At 42.8% G+C, this 18,300-nt stretch overlaps 2 pseudogenes; one reads left to right on the top strand and one right to left on the bottom strand.

The window, feature by feature from the left end:
- Positions 1-57: 57 nt before the first annotated feature.
- Positions 58-4,379, bottom strand: LOC100992009 (ATP-dependent RNA helicase A-like; annotated as a pseudogene).
- Positions 4,380-6,820: 2,441 nt separating this feature from the next.
- Positions 6,821-7,548, top strand: LOC100983027 (large ribosomal subunit protein uL30-like; annotated as a pseudogene).
- The last annotated feature ends 10,752 nt before the right edge of the window (positions 7,549-18,300 follow it).

Raw genomic sequence — 18,300 nt, 5'->3', positions numbered from 1 at the left:
ACATAGCATGCCTTTTTTTTCTTACTGTCTACACACAGGAACTGACATAAACAAGCCTTAATAGATGCCACCTTCTCTTCCTTGTCCAAAGTAGCCAGTTCCATAGGCCCCCCCTACCACCTCCTCGCTGGAATCCCCCAGATCATCTGTAGCCTCTACTAGGCCCTGTGTAATCTCCTCCAGAGTTGCCTCTATAGCCACCTCGGGAAACTTCTCTATAGCCTCCACCAACACCTGCACCATATCCTGCCCGACAGGAGCTGGAGCTGCCACCATAGCCTCCGCTACGATAGCCTCCACTGCTATAGCCACTGCCATAGCCTTCACTGCCATAACTAGAACCTCCCCTTCTATATCCGCTTCCATTGTCATATCGGGCCATCTTAGGAGGACCTGGACCATCTCCATACCATGTACTGCCAATCATAAGGTTGATATCAGCAGCTGAGGGTCTAGAGATTTGACGGATCATGTTCAGTATACTTTCATTTACGGGGTCCAACTGGCTGATGATAGCAGGTTGTTTGGTTACTTCAACAACCAGAGCCTCAGTGGCTGCCTGGAGAGCGGTGATGCAGGCAGCAGCTTCATGAGATATTTGCAGTTTAATCCAGTCATCTGCAAGCACAATCTGCCCATCAGATTGGACTTTCTTGGAGGCAAAGAGAAGCAACTGTAGTGGGGTGACTAAAGTCATGCCTTTAGCAGAGATGGCTCGAGTTCGAATCTTTTCACCAAATGCAAAGAAGGGAGATGGGTACTTCATGTCTTGGCTACTAAAAGGACAATTAACAGATGATTTGTGGATAAGTGCATTACACCCTTCAGTGGTGAGAATCTTTGTCTTTTCCTTATGATAGCATACATTGGGGTACACACCAAAGGCCAGGAAGAGAGATAACAACATCCAAATTATTATCTGGTCCAGTGTTAGTAAACACTTGTGTCACCAAACAATCTTCTGGAAACCCAGAATTAATCAGAATCTCTTTGAGCTGAACTTTGACTTCCCAAGTCATTCTTAGTGTAGCCATATTAAGTCTTTTGTGCACACAAAAACGTATTTCTGCTTCTTCTCCACCCATTCTAGTATCATCTCCGGCTTGGAATACTGATAAAAGGGCTACATGATGAGAAAATCCGTTTCCAGCAAAATTTCAATGGTTGTAGCCCAGCCACTTTCCTTCATTGATAAAAGGCTCTGGAAAGCAGGTAGCAGCAGGAATGGTACAGATAGCATCTCCCACATAGAAAATACACACCATTATCATCATTTTGCCAAAACGAGGCTCAATGGGGAGGTTAGCCAGGATTCGCCCCAATGGAGTCAAATCATCATTGGCATCTAATGCATCAAGCTCTCTAAGAGTGTGTTCTGCTTCAATCACAGCATCCAAAGGGAGAGTTTCAATTGCTTTGGCCAGAAACTGGCCAATTCCAACTAGACACAGAAGTTTTATGCTAAGAGCAACTTCATGCAATGGTGTTTGGAACATCTCTGGTGTCATGTGGGTTTCAAGTCTCTCAAAACGAGCTCGGCTGCAGAGGTGAAAGCAGAATCCAGGCCGTATTTGGCCAGCTTGCCCTTTCCGCTGTTCAAGGTTTGTTTTTGATCCCCACACTGTAGCATAGTTGGTCATATTGTTGTAAGTAGCGAAGAGTTTCACTTTCTGCTTGCGGGAGTCAACGACATAAACAACATCATTTATGATAATGCTTGTTTCAGCAATATTTGTGGACAAAATAACCTTGGTTACTCCAACTGGTACTGGATCAAACACTTTGCGCTGTTCCTGTCGAGGAATCTGAGAATGCAGAGGTAGAATCTGATACTGATGGCTTCCAAAATGTGGATTCATTTCCAAATGCTTCTGCATAGTATAAATCAAATTCCAGCCAGGCAAAAATACCAACACAGCTCTGGGAATATTAAGGGTTTCAATGTACTTAAAGAGAGCTTCGACGAGTTCAAAAGGAGTTTCTTTTTCATTCAATTGAGACATGCTCATCCTTGTTTCTGGACCATATTCATCACCACGGATCAAGTTGCAATTTGCATTATCATCCTCACCACCATCATCATCCTTGTCCTTCTTCTTGGTTTTCGGTGAAGGAACAAAGTGGGTCATCTGAATGCAGTCTTCCAGAAAATATTCTTGAACTGGGTAAGTCCTCCCATACACTTAAATGATGGGGCAATTGAAGAAATATTCACACAACATGCTGGTATCAATAGAAGTGGACATAAGAACAATGAGAACTTCAGGGTAAGCTGAAACAACTTCACGCAGTACTACCAAAAGGAAGTCAGTATTAATGTCTCTTCCATGTATTTCATCTACAATTACATGACTGATTCCTCAAATGCCTGCTTCTAATTTTCTTAGGAGCACACCTACAGTACAAAGCATTATACTGGCATGAGGACAAGGAAGTACAGACTCAAACTGAACACTGTAACCACAGCTTTTTACAGACTCTTCTCCTCTCTCAAATGCAACTCGCTCTGCCACGGAAACTACACTGATTCTTCTGGGCTGAGTTACTACAATGTTACACTCTGCTGTCAGTCATTCTGGATAAAGTCATCTAGAATGAACTGGGGAACCTGTGTGGTTTTACCACATCCAGCAGCCCCTCTAATAATGACAACTGAATTTTGACTGATTGCTTCCAGAATCTCACTTTCAAATTTCTTCACAGGCAGTAACTCTCGCTCCTGCAAGATTGCTGGCAAATCATGATCCTGTTCCAACTGGTACACCAATTCATTCTTGAGGTCCAAGCTTATTTGCTCTGGAGAAGCAAAAGCCCAGAGGTCCCTCAGCAATGTTGCTAGTAGTCCAAGGATTCCATCTGGATTGTGGAGGTGACCGAGGAACTATACACACTTGGTTTTGTCACCGAGATGGTTCAAAGTGAGCCAATTTGCCAATGTTGAGTGCAACTGGCATAGAAGGATCTTCAGGCGGGGGCATAATCTCAAGATTTAGCTCTCAAATGATGTTTTGTGGCTGATGCTGTAAATCATGAGAGAGGTTTACCTTGTAAGGTTCCACTCTCTCTCCTTCCTTCTTTGTAAGTCCGAAGTAAGCTTCAACCACTCCAAGATGGTAGAGTTGTCTGACTAGTGACAGGGCACAGGACTGTGCTGCCAATTTCTTATTTGATCCATGTTCATGTGCAGAAATCCTTCTGCCCAGCTGCTTGATGTAAATGGTTATTTCTGCAGTAAAGCTCCTGTTGTGATCAGGACCCACTTGGGTGTACTTATATTCTCCTTGGCTTTTTTCTTTCTGAAAATATTGGTTTAGATGAGTTTTAGCATTTTCCAAGGTCCAGTTTCCATGAAGCCCAGCATTTAAATCCACCTCTTCTGACTCTAGAGTCGCTTGCACTTCTTGTTCTTCCTTTCTTGAGTAGTAATCCTTCAAGTTGGCTCCTTGGTCCCAGGAACACCATAGCCAGAGGCCCCTACCTCAGAATTATTTTCAGCTTTGAGAGCCAGATGTGGCGGAAGAGGCCCTCCCATGGTTGTTGGTAAACCTCCTTCAGCATTTGCTGTAGTGTCAGGAATATCAGTAAGTGGGGGCAGAGATGCAACCCCAAAAAGCTGGAACTTCTTCACTCTTCATTTATTTGAACCAAATAGTTAACAAAGTCTCTGGCAGCATTGCTCAGTGCATCTTTTTTATTGGTGGAATTTCCTATGCCACTGTAATTATACCCTTCCACCTGAACCTCACACAAGAATTTCTGCCTACTTTTGTTCCCCAATGCTCTAATTTCATAGGATGGAGTCATCTTCCTTTTGCCGCACCAGGCATACAGAACATTTTTAGCATCATCCATGATTGAAGTGTCTTCTTCAGATCAGCCTACGCTTCCTGGTTCCCAGCTCTTAGGACCGTGTGGCTCTGGCCTTCCACGAAGACAACAGAGACACGCACAACAACTTCCATAAAGGACTTGGCAAAAAAAAAAAAAAAAAAAAAAAAAAATTAAGTAGAAAAGAAAGGAGGTTGTTATGACACTTTATGATTTACTGTGGTTTGAGAGAAATACTGTTTTCTGGTAATTTTGAGGCTGGTTTTATCAGTCCAGGCTAATGAATACGAGGGCAGATTAAAGTCCAAGCTAATTTTTAGTTTCTCATTTACAATCTCATTTTTTATTTTAGGCGTTAAAAGCATTATTCTGAGAAGGGGCTTCACCAGTTTGCCTAAGAGCTCCGGCCCTAGACACACTAATTTCCTACTCCTTTTTTTCTTTTTGAGACAGGGTCTCACTTTGCCACCCAGGCTGGAGTGCAGTAGTGCAATCACAGTCACTGCAGCCATAGCCTCCTAGCTCAAGTGATCCTCCCATCTCAGCCCCTATAGTAGCTGGACTACAGTAATGTACCACCATGCCCAAATAATTTTAAATTTTTTGTAGTGATAAGGAGTCTCACTATGTTCCCAAGCTGGTCTCGATTTCCTGGGCTCAAGCGATCCTCCTGCTTTGGCCTCCCAAAGTGCTGGAATTAAAGGCATGAGCCACAGAGCCTGGCCCTGACACAAATTTTCATGTAAGAGGTTAAGAAAATCTTGAAGGTAACCAAAAATTGATGAACCCCCAAAGTGTTTCTGAAACTTGGGTATACTAACCTGTTGTTTACATGATAAACTGGGCTAAACAAATACATCAACTATACGTACATCCTATTTTCAGAGTTTCGACAATTTCACTTGCCTAAAGCGTCATTTATTTTAGTTCAAAGATAATTTTATTTTCATTTTTATTTTGAGACAGGGTCTCACTCTGTTGTCCAGGTTAGAGTGCAGTGGCATGATCATGGCTTACTGCAGCCTTGACCTCTCAGGCTCAAGCGATCCTCCCACCTCACTTCCTGAGTAGCTGGGACTACAGGCCTGTGCTACCATGCCTGGCTAATTAAATAAAATGTTTTTGGTAGAGTCAGAGTCTCACTTTGTTGCCCATGCTCCTGGGCTCAAGTAATCCTCTTGCCTCAGCCTCCCAAAGTGTTGGAATTATAGTGGTGAGCCACTGTGCCTGACCCAAAGATAATTTTAAAAGCATCATTTAAGTGTGAATTTAATAAAATTAACATTTATAATATTCACTGAAGGCAGAGATTAGAGTGAGACATCTACTTAATAGGTAATACTTAAAAACAAACTGTGGAGCCATAAGGAACACCTTACCCTAATCCTAAATCAAGTGATTTGGATTTATAATCTTTTGCTTATTACATTACATTGTTTAGACAATTCTTTAATCTTGTACTTGTTTATTGAATATATTTTTTAGTTCTGTTATGATCGGTTTATCAATAGCTGCAAGAAAATTGGCTTCAGAGCAAAAACTCTTTTCTTTGTGTTGTTAAATAAAATGTGTGAGAGGCCATGGTTTTGAACTGAGCCCCTGCATTAGGTCGCAACAGATTGAACCAAAATGGGGTCCCTTGTGCTAAGTAATCAAACTGTAATCAAACTGAAACATAAACGGGAAAATTCCCAAAATAGACTGGCTTTTCGTAAAAACAAGAGATTCACAGCAAGCAATCAGAAAGGGCCCAGTCAGCCTAAGTCAGCATGATAAGGAAGTCCTCTCTGCTTTAACCCTTTATAAGTAAAGTAACCTGAAGTAAACTGATGTTAACCAATTCACTTTTTGTATTCCTGTTTCCCTATTTCTGTTCAAGCCACCTTAGGAAAACCAACTGGTCTGCCAGGCTCATTGAAGCTCCCTCTATTTTGATTAGCAACTGCCTGTTTTATGAGTCACTAATAAAAGCCAATTAGACATTTTAATCAATTTTGTTGATTTTTTTTTTTTTTTTTGAGACAGAGTCTTGCTCTGTAGGCCAGGCTGGAGTGCAGTGATGCAATCTCGGCTCACTGCAACCTCTGCCTCCCTGCCTCAGCTTCCCGAGTAGCTGGGATTACAGGCATGTGCCACCAGGCCCACATAATTTTTGTAGTTTTAGTAGAGACGGGGTTTCGCCACATTAGCCAGGCTGGTCTGAAACTCCTGGCCTCAGGTGATCTGCCTGCCTCTACCTCCCAAAGTGCTGGGATTACAGGCGTGAGCCACCGGGCCCAGTCAAATTTTTTTTTTTTTTAATCAACGTATATCAAGGAAACTAAAGGGGTACAAACCATTCAGTGAACAGAAATACACTAGTATCAAGGTTTTGACACAGATGACATTTACTGTTTTTAATCTTTCCAACAACTCTATGAAAAAGGTGCTACTTCCTACTTTCAGCCTGAGGAAATGTTGGTACAGATATTTTGAGTAATTTCTCGGGATCACATAAGGCAGTGAGGGTGGAGTCAGGTTTGATCTTGGGCACTCAGACCTACACTAAGTTATCCTGCTTTTCAAATTCACTCCTTGTCCTCCTTTTCCTCCTCATCTGCAGTGATGACGGATGCATGTGTGTTTTCCACAAGCAGTTGCTCTTTGCCCTGTCTGGTGTCGACACCACGTTTACATCCTCTTTCTAAATCTAGGCATCATTGACAGTAAATATCCTACTGGGTCAAGGGCTAGAATCACCCTCGGGGATTTACAGTACTCCATCTGTCACTTATGAGCAGCAATCTACCTCCAGGTTAAGAAAGGTAGGTTTCTTCTTGAAAGTAAATGCAGGGTTTATTCAGCACCCAGGACATAAAGGCTTAGTGAATTTTTATCAGAGGAACATGGGACTAATAATTTAAAGATCCAGTAGGGAAAGTAATGTTTGCTGGATATTGCAGATTTCATCTTTTAATAATAAAGGAATAGTTCCTCTTTTCCCGCTGGAACCATGAAGAGTGTCAAAGAGAAGAAGAAAAAGGTTCCTGCTGTACCAGAAACCCTTAAGAAAAAGCGAAGAAATTTCACAGAGCTGAAGATCAAATGCCTGAGAAAGAAGTTTGCCCAAAAGATGCTTCGAAAGGCAAGGAGGAAGCTTATCTATGAAAAAGCAAAGCACTATCACAAGGAATATAGACAGATATACGGAACTTAAATTTGAATGGCAAGAAAAGCTGGCAACTTCTATGTACCTGCAGAACCCAAATTGGCATTTGTCATCAGGATCAGAGGTATCAGTGGTGTGAGCCCAAAGGTCCGAAAGGTGTTGCAGCTTCTTCGCCTTCGTCAAATCTTCAGTGGAACCTTTGTGAAGCTTAACAAGGTTTCAATTAACATGCTGGGGATTGTAGAACCATATATTGCAGGGGGTACCCAAATCTGAAGTCAGTAAATAAACTAATCTACAAGCGGGGTTATGGCAAAATCAATAAGAAGCGAATTGCTTTGACAGATAACGCTTTGATTGCTCGAACGCTTGGTAAATATGGCATCATCTGCACGGAAGATCTGATTCATGAGATCTATACTGTTGGAAAATGCTTCAAAGAAGCAAATAACTTCCTGTGGTCCTTTAAATTATCTTCTCCATGAGGTGGAAAGAAGAAAAAGACCACCCATTTTGTAGAAGGTGGAGATGCTGGCAACAGGGAGGACCAGATCAACAGCTTATTAGAATAATGAACTAAGGTGTCTACCATGATTATTTTTCTAAGCTGGTCAGTTAATAAACAGTACCTGCTCTCAAAAAAACAAAGAATAACTTTTCTTCAAATATCTGGTCAATGAATGATATTGTACAGAAGAAACTGAGGGAGCATCCTACCTGAAATTTTATTAACAAGTAACTTTTATTTAAAAATTATCAAATAAAATGCAAATTATCTGCATTTTTCCTATTTATTTCCTGTGATCATATAAGAAAATTAGGCAACACATGTGGCGTTTTGGACTTTCTAAGAACTTGCTAAGTTTGTGAGACAAAATGTCATGAGGAGCAGCGGCATCCTAGCCAAGGCTGCCTGCTTCCACTGCCCTTAGTTACAGCCCACGCTGTATCCGGATCTCAAACTCTCCATGTTAAGTGTCCTAAGAATTTTTTTTTTTTGTCCTCCAGCTCCGATGAAGATGCAATGGGGTCTCTTCTTCAGTCTTCCCTGTCAAAAACATCACTTCAACTTCCAGCTTTGGAACTGAGCAGTTAAAAAAATTATTGCACACAATTAAATATTTTAAAACAATTAAAAATATTGCATATCAATATCGACGTTCTCTTTTGAAATAAGTTGAATGGAAGTTACTTTTTAGTAGTGCGGCAAAGGATAGAATCCATTTTTCCCCTTGCTCTTTCGTTTAAAGATAATTTTCAAATAAAGTTATCTATTAATAAAAATCTAGCTTATGTCTCCCTGGCGCCCTCTCTCTTCCCTCCGAACAGAAAGGACAGAATCTCTGCAGCCTCCGCAGGGGCCGGGATGCGCAGGTTCAGCGGACAGATCTCTCTCCCACCTGGGACCCCATCGCCAACGCGCCAGCGCTCCAGTGGGGCTATGCGCCAGAGCGGAATCCGCCGCAAGGGGGCGCGCGGGTGCAGCCGGAGGTGGGAGCGAGCGGCTCTGCACGCAGCTTCGGAGGTGCTGGGGTATGTGGGGCTGCGGGGCTAGGTCTGGGCTGCACGGCCCTGGGGGCGCCACGGGGGCGCTTTCTCTTCCCTCTGCAGCCTGCGGAGTGGCGGGGGCAACCCCTTCCTAAGCTGTTTTCCCTCTCTCGGGCTTCTAATTTTTATTTTTATTTTATTTTATTTTGTTACTTTAAGTTCCAAGATACATGTGCAGAACGTGCAGGTTTGTTACATATGTATGCATGTGCCCTGGTGGTTTGCTGCACCTATCAACCCATCATCTAGGTTTTAAGCCCCATATGCATTAGGTATTTGTCCTAATGCTCTCCGTCCCCAGGGGCTTCTAATTTTTTGTTGTTATTGTTGTTGAGACGGAGTCTCGCTCTTGTCGCCCAGGCTGGAGTGCATTGGCACGATCTGGGCTCACTGCAACCTCCGCCTCCCGGGTTCAAGCGATTTTTCTGTCTCAGCCTCCCGAGTAGCTGGGATTACAGGCTCCTGCCACCACGCCCTGCTAATTTTTTTTTTTTTTTTTTAAACAGGAGTTCACCATTTTGTCCAGGCTTGTCTCGAACTCCTGACCTCAAGTGATCCACCTGCCTCGGCCTCCCAAAGGGTTGGGCCGCGACTTACAGTCGTGAGTCACCGCGCCCGGCCTGGGGCTTCTCATTTTTAACGGTATCCAACACGCCTCCCTCCGCACACTCCGCTGGATCTCCAGCGACCCAGCCGGGCTTCAGACAAAAAACGGGCAGCAGGGATGTTCGCAGTCACAAGGACCAGACCAGCCTGCCCCTCACCTGCTACCTCTTTGCCAATAGTGTTTTGTTTTTTGGAGGGGAGGGAGTAAAACATATGTAACATGAACTTTACCATTTTAACCATTTTTAAGTAGTGTGTGATCGACTGGCATTAAGTGCATTCACAATGCTGTGGAGCCATCTCCACTGTCCGTCCCCAGACCATATTCATCATCCCAAACTGCAACCGCAACCGTGAAACACTAATTCCTCATTCTCCTTTCTCCCAGCTCCAGGTAGCCTCTATTACATTCTACTTTCTATCTCTAAGACTTTGTCTACTCTAGGTACTTACTACAAGTGGAATCATATAATATTTGTCTTTGTGTTACTGCCTTATTTCACTTGGCCTATGTCCTTAGGGTTCATCCATGTGGTAGCACTTGTCAAAATTTCCTTCCTTTTTAAGGCGGAATAATATTCCCTTGTATGTAGAACACCACATTTTGTGTACCATTCATCTGTTGATGGACATTTGGGTTGTTGGCTGTAGTGAATAATGCTGCTGTGAACATGGGTGTACAAATACCTGTTTGAGTCCCTGCTTTTAATTCTTTTGTGTATATACCTAGAAGCGGAATCATGGTAGTTCTCTTTAACTTTGTGAGGAACCGCCACAGCTGCTGCACCTTTCTTTTTAATAAGTTAAAATATACAATTCATTAATTTCTTTGTCTGCAGGATTTGAAGTTTGAAGCTGGAGGACATCTCTGTTCAATCTCCTGGCTGAGTTTCCCTGGGAGGAAAAATGACTTCTTTAAGGTCATCACTAGGCAGTGACAAAGTCAGTCCTAGAAGCCAATTCTCTTTTCTCTAAAACTTAGGAAAGGAGATATCTAGCACCTCTTTCACTTGAGGGGTATTAAGATTAATGTGGGTGTTATTCATTCATCCTTTCAACAAGTAGTTACTGATTTCCTAATGGGTGAAGGGCGATGTCCTACACACTGGGGTTTGTGAGTATTTAATGAACTCAGGTCTCTGTGCTTGAGATGAAGTCCGGGAGAGGTACATGGACTTATTGAGTCTAGATTACAACCCAGTAAATGCCTCAGTGCTTTCTTATCAGTTCCAAAGGACGTGCACATGTTGAAAACGTGTTTCACTCCTTGAGCATGTTCATCTGATTATTCCGTGAAACAACTGAAGGCCAACTTGTTTGGGGAATTCTTTAAAATCAAATCCATGTTTTTAGCATTTTTTTTTAAACAAACGGGGTCTTGCTCTGTCACCCAAACTGGAGTGCAGTGGCACGATCAAAGCTCATTGTAACTTCAAACTCTTGGGCTCGGGCAATTCTCTCACCTCCGCCTCCTGAGTAGGTAGGACTGCAGCACACACCTCCATTCCTGGCTAATTTTTTAGTTTTAATTTTTGTAGAGACAGGGGTCTCACTATGTTGCCCAGGCTCATCTCAAATTCCTGGCCTCAAGCAATTCTCCCACCTTGGCCTTCCAAACTGCTGCTATTACTGGTATGAGCCACCATGCCCAGCCTGTATCTGTATCTGCATCTTTCTTGCCCTTCGGAATATTCAAAGTCTTTTCTCATATATATATATATATATATATATATATATATATATATGATTCTAAGCTCATATATGTATGTATATATGGTATATCAGATAGGAGCTATTATTCAATTTTATAAAACAATATATGAAGAGAGAATGTTTAGAATCTTAGCATATACCTTAGTGAAATACAAAGTTTAGTAACAAGAGGCTGAGACTCTTGATTTTTATGCCTCCCAGCCCTAATGCCATCCTTTCAGAGAGTCAAGGGACATTTGATTCAGACCAGCCTCGTGTACTTCCTGGTGAAGCTGACCTGTGTGTTTTAGGTTGGAATAGAAGCCAGTGAAGAAGGTGTGGCTCAAAGGCAACCCCCAATATACAAGTGTCTCCCCTGAGCTTCCTCCCTTGCCTCCACGTCCTCATGTTTCCCCAGATCAGGGCCCCTACAGGATCCCAGGGTTGGAGACAGGGAAACTGGAGTGATGTCCTCCCCTCTCGAGTGTTTCTGAGGATGAACCCGGGGTGACCCAGAGCTTGGTGGGGCTGGATGCATGGAGGTGGATCAAGCGAGAGCTACCAAATGCCCTGCTGCGGGGTCTTGGCATTGAAGCCTCCGGGGTTTTAACTCCGAGCCCTGAGTTTTATCTCCCATTTGCTTTAGATTAGTGGTTGCCAGCCCTGACAAACAGAATCGCCTGGGGAGATTTTAAGCTGGAGCAAGGCTCAGGCTGGCTCTTCACTCCCAGAGATTTCCACTGAATTGGCCTCGTTGGTGCCCAAGCTCTCCAGGTGATTCTAATGTGTAGCTAGCTTGAGAAGCACTGCTTTGAAGGGTCTCAAGGGCTGATTTAATCCTCCAATTTTTGAGTCCTGTATGTTCCTATCTATAAAATTACATCCTCTCTTTCTCTTTCATCTATTTAAAGAAATATATATATATATTTATCTGAAAAGCCACCTCTCTGTAATCTATTTGATCTCCCTTCCTTTTGGAAGCTAATTTACAGCTCTTTTTTTTCCCCCTTTTAGAAGGCCCCTGCACTTTCTTCTTTGTGGTTGAGCTATAATATTTCTAGCTGATGTTGGCCCTGAAGGCATACAGAATCACTTCGTGGCTTTTGATCTTGGCTTCCTGGTTTAGATTCTGAGATAGTGTTGCTTGATTGTTTTCATAGAGGTAATGACATCATGTGTTTTTCTTTCTATTTTGAAGGTGAAGGTATTTGTGCCTAATGTCGAGCAGATGCTCATCATTAATCACTTAAAAGGGAGCCCAACAGAAAGAAGAGAAATGTGCTGGAGGAAAGTGCCAGGAGAGCCCGGAGGGACGTCCAAGACTTGGCAGACCTGAACTTGAGCAAGCTTGATGCTGTCATTCTACCTGGTGAGTTAGCTGAAAACTGTGAGGCCAACTGTTCATTTTAATTAAGGTTCACTGACTTTAAAACCTTCTTCCCCAAGGAGTGGTGCAGGCTCAGCTGCCATTTTGAAATCTTCTGTGCCTGGCTCCAGGTCTGTGGCTGTACAAACTGTGCTGTACATGAGAATTACCTGGAGCTTTTAAAAACTCCAGTTGCATAGGTCATACCTGAGACCAGCGACATGAGACTCTCCGGGGGTGGAAACCAATATTAGTGTTTATGCTCCCCAAGTGATTTCCCAGTGCCCTATCTAGGGTGACCACTAGGTCTCGAAGTTGGCTGCACATTGGAATCACCTGGTAGGCTTCAAAACCATCAACGCCTGTGTCCCATGATTTCGTTGCTCTAGGGTATGGCTTGGATTTCGGAATTTTAAAAAGATTCCCAGATGATTCTCATGTGCAGACAAGTTTGGGAACTGCTGCTCTCTGCCAGTACTTCTTCAACTTCAATGGACGCATGACTCACCTGGAGATCTTGTTACAATGCAGATTCTGATTCGGCTTCTAGGCAACAGGTGGGGTGTTGCAGGCAGACCACCCTTTGAAGCCTTCAGACTTTGAAAATTACAGTAGAGGTTTTGCCTGTTTCTGGACCTTTTCAGGGCAGAAATCAGTTTTAGATTGGTAACGCTCCCTTTTCAAATAAAAGATTTAAAATTAGACTTTAATTTGAATTGTGATCAATAAAACCATAAATCAATCTTTTATTGAAATAAATAAATTGAAATAAAAGATTGATTTACTAGGCTGGGCATGGTGGCTCACACCTGTAATCCCAGCAATTTGGGAGGCCGAGGTGGGCAGATCACTTGAGGTCAGGAGTTTGAGATCAGCCTGGCCAACATGGTGTAACCCCATCTCTACTAAAAATACAAACAATTACCTGGGTGTGGTGGCATGTGCCTGTAATCCCAGTTACTCAGGAGGCTGAGGCAGGAGAATTGCTTGAACCCGGGAGGCAGAGGTTGCAATGAGCCAAGATTGCACAACCGCACTCCAGCCTGGGTGACAGATTGAGACTCTGCCTCAAAAAAAAAAAAAAAAAAGATTTATTTACTTAAATAAAAGATTCATTTATGAGTACAATTTTCTCTGATATTTTTCTTTGACTTCTTTTTAATTTCCTTCATAAGGAATAGTATGTCCTATGTTTATATTTTTCAAACTAAACAAAGTTAGTTTTATTGTCAGATTATATCAGTTCATTCACAATGTTTCTAAAGCTTTTGGAGACACTTTGGAGATGTCCCACAGTGAGAATTGGGAATCATTGTGTTGGATCAGGAGTGTGTGTTGCTTGTTGCTATCTATACATCTACCAAATAGGTTGCTTACAGCTATTTTACATATATAGTGTTCCAGACATTTATTGCTTACATTTCATGGCTTAATCAATAATTTATTATCTTTCTTGGTTCTGTGGGTTGAGTAATGTAGAGGTCAAAGGAAAGCTTTCTCTTTGCCCTCTGAAGATTCTCAGAAAAGTCAGCCCACATAAGGCAGATTAATTGGAGAAAAGGCATACAAATTTAATTAAGGTGTACACCAGGTGAATCACAGAGTGATTACCCATCCCCTAAGGGGGTTCAAAAGCTTATACATCATCCTGGCGAAACAGTTTGTCGGAAGGGGTGGAAGAATTCCACTGAGGGGATTTCTAGGGACAATGAATGAATGGATCAGGAAACAGAGATTAACTTGCACATTGTCTTGTGAAAGAGTCTGATCAGGCATGGTGACATTCTCGGTCTTAGAGAGAGGGGGAGGAAACCTTTTGGTGGGTCTGGATCTTAGGCAGAAAAAGGAGCCCCAGTACTAGCTGGGGTAGCTGGGCTTTGCTTGGGGTGTCTAATAATGTTGCATTGAGGTAGAGGCTGGGGCTGCAGCTATCTAAAGGCTTGGCTTGGCTGGATATCCATGACAGTGTCTTCACTCTCATGTCTGATGCCTGGGCTAGGATGGCTGAAGAGCTGAAGGCTGGCCATGCAGCCATGTGACCATTCCCTGTGGCAATCCTGGGCTTCTGCATAACTCGTAGGCCTCAGGGTGGTTAGGCTTTTTCCATGTGAATTTGGCATTCCCCAGAACAAGGATTCTAAGTGTGAAAAGACAAACTTAGGCACATTCAAATTTTAACCAGTTTATTTGAATAGACAGCTCATGAATTGGGCAGCTCTAGATGTTCTTGGAAGCAAGGCAAAAAAAAGAAAAACCCCACAAAAAACCATCTGAGTGGTTAAAGTGAAAAGTCACTAGTTTGAGGTTCATTGGCAATTTCTGATTGGTAAAGTCTCTAGTTAGAGGTTGGTTGGTGGTTTCTGATTGGTTAAGCTTAAGTGTTGTTTTCCTGGGATGACCGTGACCGTTCACTCTGAGTTGGGTTTCAGGTTGCTTTTGTAGGAACCCAAAGTGCTGAGCCCTCTCAACCTAATGTCCTCCCAATTAAGAATTTTAGCACAAGAGACTTGGGCTTTCCTCTTACAATGTAGCCAAGAAGTCTCTCTGCATCACTTCTGCAGCCTTCAATGGATCAGAAGTGAGATTTGATTCAAGGAGAGGGGACCCCAAAAGGGCATCAGTACCAGGAGGCATGGATATTGGATAACTGTCTTTGGAGACATGCTACACATTATGAATAAAATGTAAGTTTAAATCTATCTACAAATCCCCAGAGAGAGAAAGGGCTAGGGAGATTCATTTTATTTGAGTTGTGGGTGTTTTGAGAATTCACTCTTTTCTTCCACTGCTAATACGGTTATCCCGAGAGACATTTGTAAGGGTTATTGCTCCTGAAGTCTGGTGCTAATATTAGTGTTTTCACATCTAAGGTAGTATTACTAGCAAATTAATGTCAAAATTACTGCTACTTAAAAAATATTTTAGCACATAAGGATAGGTTTATGTTTTTAAAATGTATGGAGTTATCTCAAAAGCTTTTTAATAGATATAGTTCTACTTCGTACCAAACTTGAAATATTTAGCAAAAATTAGCATCATGATAGGTGTCCCAGCTTGTATCTTCAGAATTTCATACTGTTGATGCAAAATGATTATTTATTATTATTAGGTTAATATAAGCCCTTTATGTCTATTGAGTCCACTTGCTATAAGGCTGCATTGAAGCTATGTAATGTCTTTAATGATTTGAGTGTGTTTCAGAATTTGTCATCAATTTTTTACAAAAAGATCTCCAAGGTATCTTGATGATTATAGGTTGTGATACTGAGACAGAGTCTTTTTTTTTTGAGACAGACTCTCGCTGTGTCACCCAGGCTGGAGTGCAGTGGTGCAATCTCGGCTCGCTGCAACCTCTGCCTCCCGGTTTCAAGCAATTCTGCTGCCTCAGCCTCCCGAGTAGGGCGCACGCCACCACACCCAGCTAATTTTTGTATTTTTAGTGGAGACGGGGTTTCACCATATTGGCCAGGCTGGTCTCGAACTTCTGTCCTCATGATCTGCCTGCCTCGGCCTCCCAAAGTGCTGGGATTACAGGCATGAGCTACCACGCCCAGCCGCGGTACTGACTTTTTAAAAAAAGTTAATGCAAAAGAAAAAAACAAAGTTAATGGATTAATTCAAAGTCACTATCAATTCTAGAAGACATTAAAGAAATACTATTTTTACATCCTAACCACGTGTGTTATGTGTTGCTCTTCTATACCCTCATTCTTTGCCCAAGATTTGTTCATCCATTCTTCTTGTCAGCTGCCTTAAATAATCCTGGGTCGTCGTCTTTGCTGGTGGCTTTGGAGTAGCTCAGAGCTGCCCTGGATGGGAAAGACTGCTCTGTCAGCAGTTCTGTGAAGGACACTTCAAGCCTTCCCCTGTGGGAGGAAGCCCATCGCTACTGCTGCTGCATTTCCCCTGGCTTGGCAGCCAAAACCTTCCTGCTGGTGAAGTCACAGCAGGTCAGGATAATAATGTGGACAGAGGGAAAGAAAAGGATAGAAAGCTGCCTGCCGAGTAAGCAGGTCCTACGGCGCTTTCCTATTTTCCTTCCTGCAGATAAATATAGACGTGACCACTTTTCTAATAGCTTGACAAATTATCTTTTTTTTTTTGAAACAGAGTCTTGCTCTGTCACCTAGGCTGGCAGTGCAGTACACTGCAGTGGCGTGATCATGACTCACTGCAACCTCGACCTCCTGGGATCAAGCGACCCTCCCACCTTGGCCTCTAGAGTAGCTAGGACCACAGGTGTGCACCAACACACCTGGCTAATTTTGTATTTTTTGTAGAGATGGGGTTTTGCCACGTTGCCCAGGCTGGTCTTGAACTCCTGGGCTCAAGTGATCCCCCGGCCTCGGCCTCCCAGGGTGCTAGACAAATTATCATTCATTACGGGGCTGCAGCATTTGGTGATTGGCATTAGGGTGGAGGTGGAGGTGATAAGGGGCTGTGGTTTAAGGTGATAAGACTAGATGGCTTGAATTATATGGAAGATATATTCTTTCAAACTATTAATACATTGGCTTACTCTGAAAGAAAAAAAAATCAATGTAGCAATTCTGTTATCATATCATTCAGCTGTAAGAATCAAGTGGCGCTTGCTTTAATTATTTCCTATTGATCCTAGTACATTTACCCTTCATTTATCTTACTAACTGGTTATTTAAGTGAAGCCTCATGTTGGGACCGATTTCTTATGTGCATAATATCTGTGAGCTTTTTTTCTGAACTTGGCAGTGTTTGAGAGGCCAGTGTAAGCCAGTAATTTTAACCTTTTTCACGGTCATGCTGCCAGGTGCCTAAGGAACATTTTTTTCCCCACTCAGTTATAACTTCTCTTCATGATATGTTTTCTGGTGATGACAGAGACCCTGCTGTACAGGGCCCTAGCTGTAAACATGGATGTGAGTAAATCCTATGGGGATGTTACCAACAAAATGGCACTGACGTGTGCATTCATGGCATGGCCCTTCTGCATGGTTTTTTTTTAGGCATAAATCTCACTATGTTGCCCAGGCTGGCGTACAGTGGCTATTCACTGATGTGATCATTGTACACTACAGTCTTGAACTTTTGGGTTTAAGCCAGCCTCCTGCCTCAGCCTCGCGAGTAGCTGGGGCTATAGCCACACACCACTGCACCTGGCTCTTTGCATGATATTTCTGGTGGATTAGTAGGACATGTTTTACAGCAGGCTTGAGATATAGTGCTTGACCTATATTTAGAAGAAATTGTTCAGGTAAAAATAGTTTAGCTCCTACCAGATGAATTACATACTCTTTCACTTGATGGTAGGTACTTTAATTGTGATCTTGACTCATAAGTAAGTAGCAATTATACTGACATACATGGTTTCTAAAAAAGTACATTTTTTATTTTTTAGAGTCAGAAGCAACACTATCATGCCATGCTTCTGAAAGATGTGCATTGGGCTGTTTTAAAGTTTTTATTGAACCTCCAGGTTGGCTCCTTCATAGGTGCCAGCTGTAACTGGGGTTGGTTGACTTGTTTGTAATAACTGCACAAAAAGGATAACTTTTTAAATGAGATGGTAATATCGGAATGTTGAATTCTGCATTTACAACTGCGCTGGAAGACTAAACTAATTTTAGTTATTTCTTGGAAGGTGTTTATTTTGTTCTTTTTATTTTTTATATTTTTGAGACGGAGTTTCGCTCTTGTTGCCCAGGCTGGAGTGCAATGGTGTGATCTCGGCTCACCGCAACCTCCACCTCCCGGTTTCAAGTGATTCTCCTGCCTCAGTCTCCCAAGTAGCTGGGATTATGGGCATGCGCCACCAAGCCCGGCTAATTTTGGATTTTTAGTAGAGACAGGGTTTCTCTATGTTGGTCAGGCTGGTCTCGAACTCCCGACCTCAGGTGAGCCACCCGCCTCTGCCTCCCAAAGTGCTGGGATTACAGGTGTGAGCCACCGTGCCTGGCCTGTTCTGTTCTTTATGATTCCAATAAAACTATGACCCCCCCACCTCCTTTTTTTGAGACAGGATCTTGCTGTGTTGCCCAGGCTGGAATGCAGTGGTGAGATCTCAGCTCACTGCAACCTCTGCCTCCCAGTCTCTAATGATCCTCCCACCTCAGCCTCCCAAGTAAGCTGGGGTTAC

The sequence above is a fragment of the Pan paniscus genome, chromosome 14, assembly GCF_029289425.2.
Source record: "Pan paniscus chromosome 14, NHGRI_mPanPan1-v2.0_pri, whole genome shotgun sequence".
Classification (NCBI taxonomy): Eukaryota; Metazoa; Chordata; class Mammalia; order Primates; family Hominidae; genus Pan; species Pan paniscus.
Note: the sequence above shows the minus strand (reverse complement) of the source record. Positions and strands in the feature narration are given on the sequence as shown.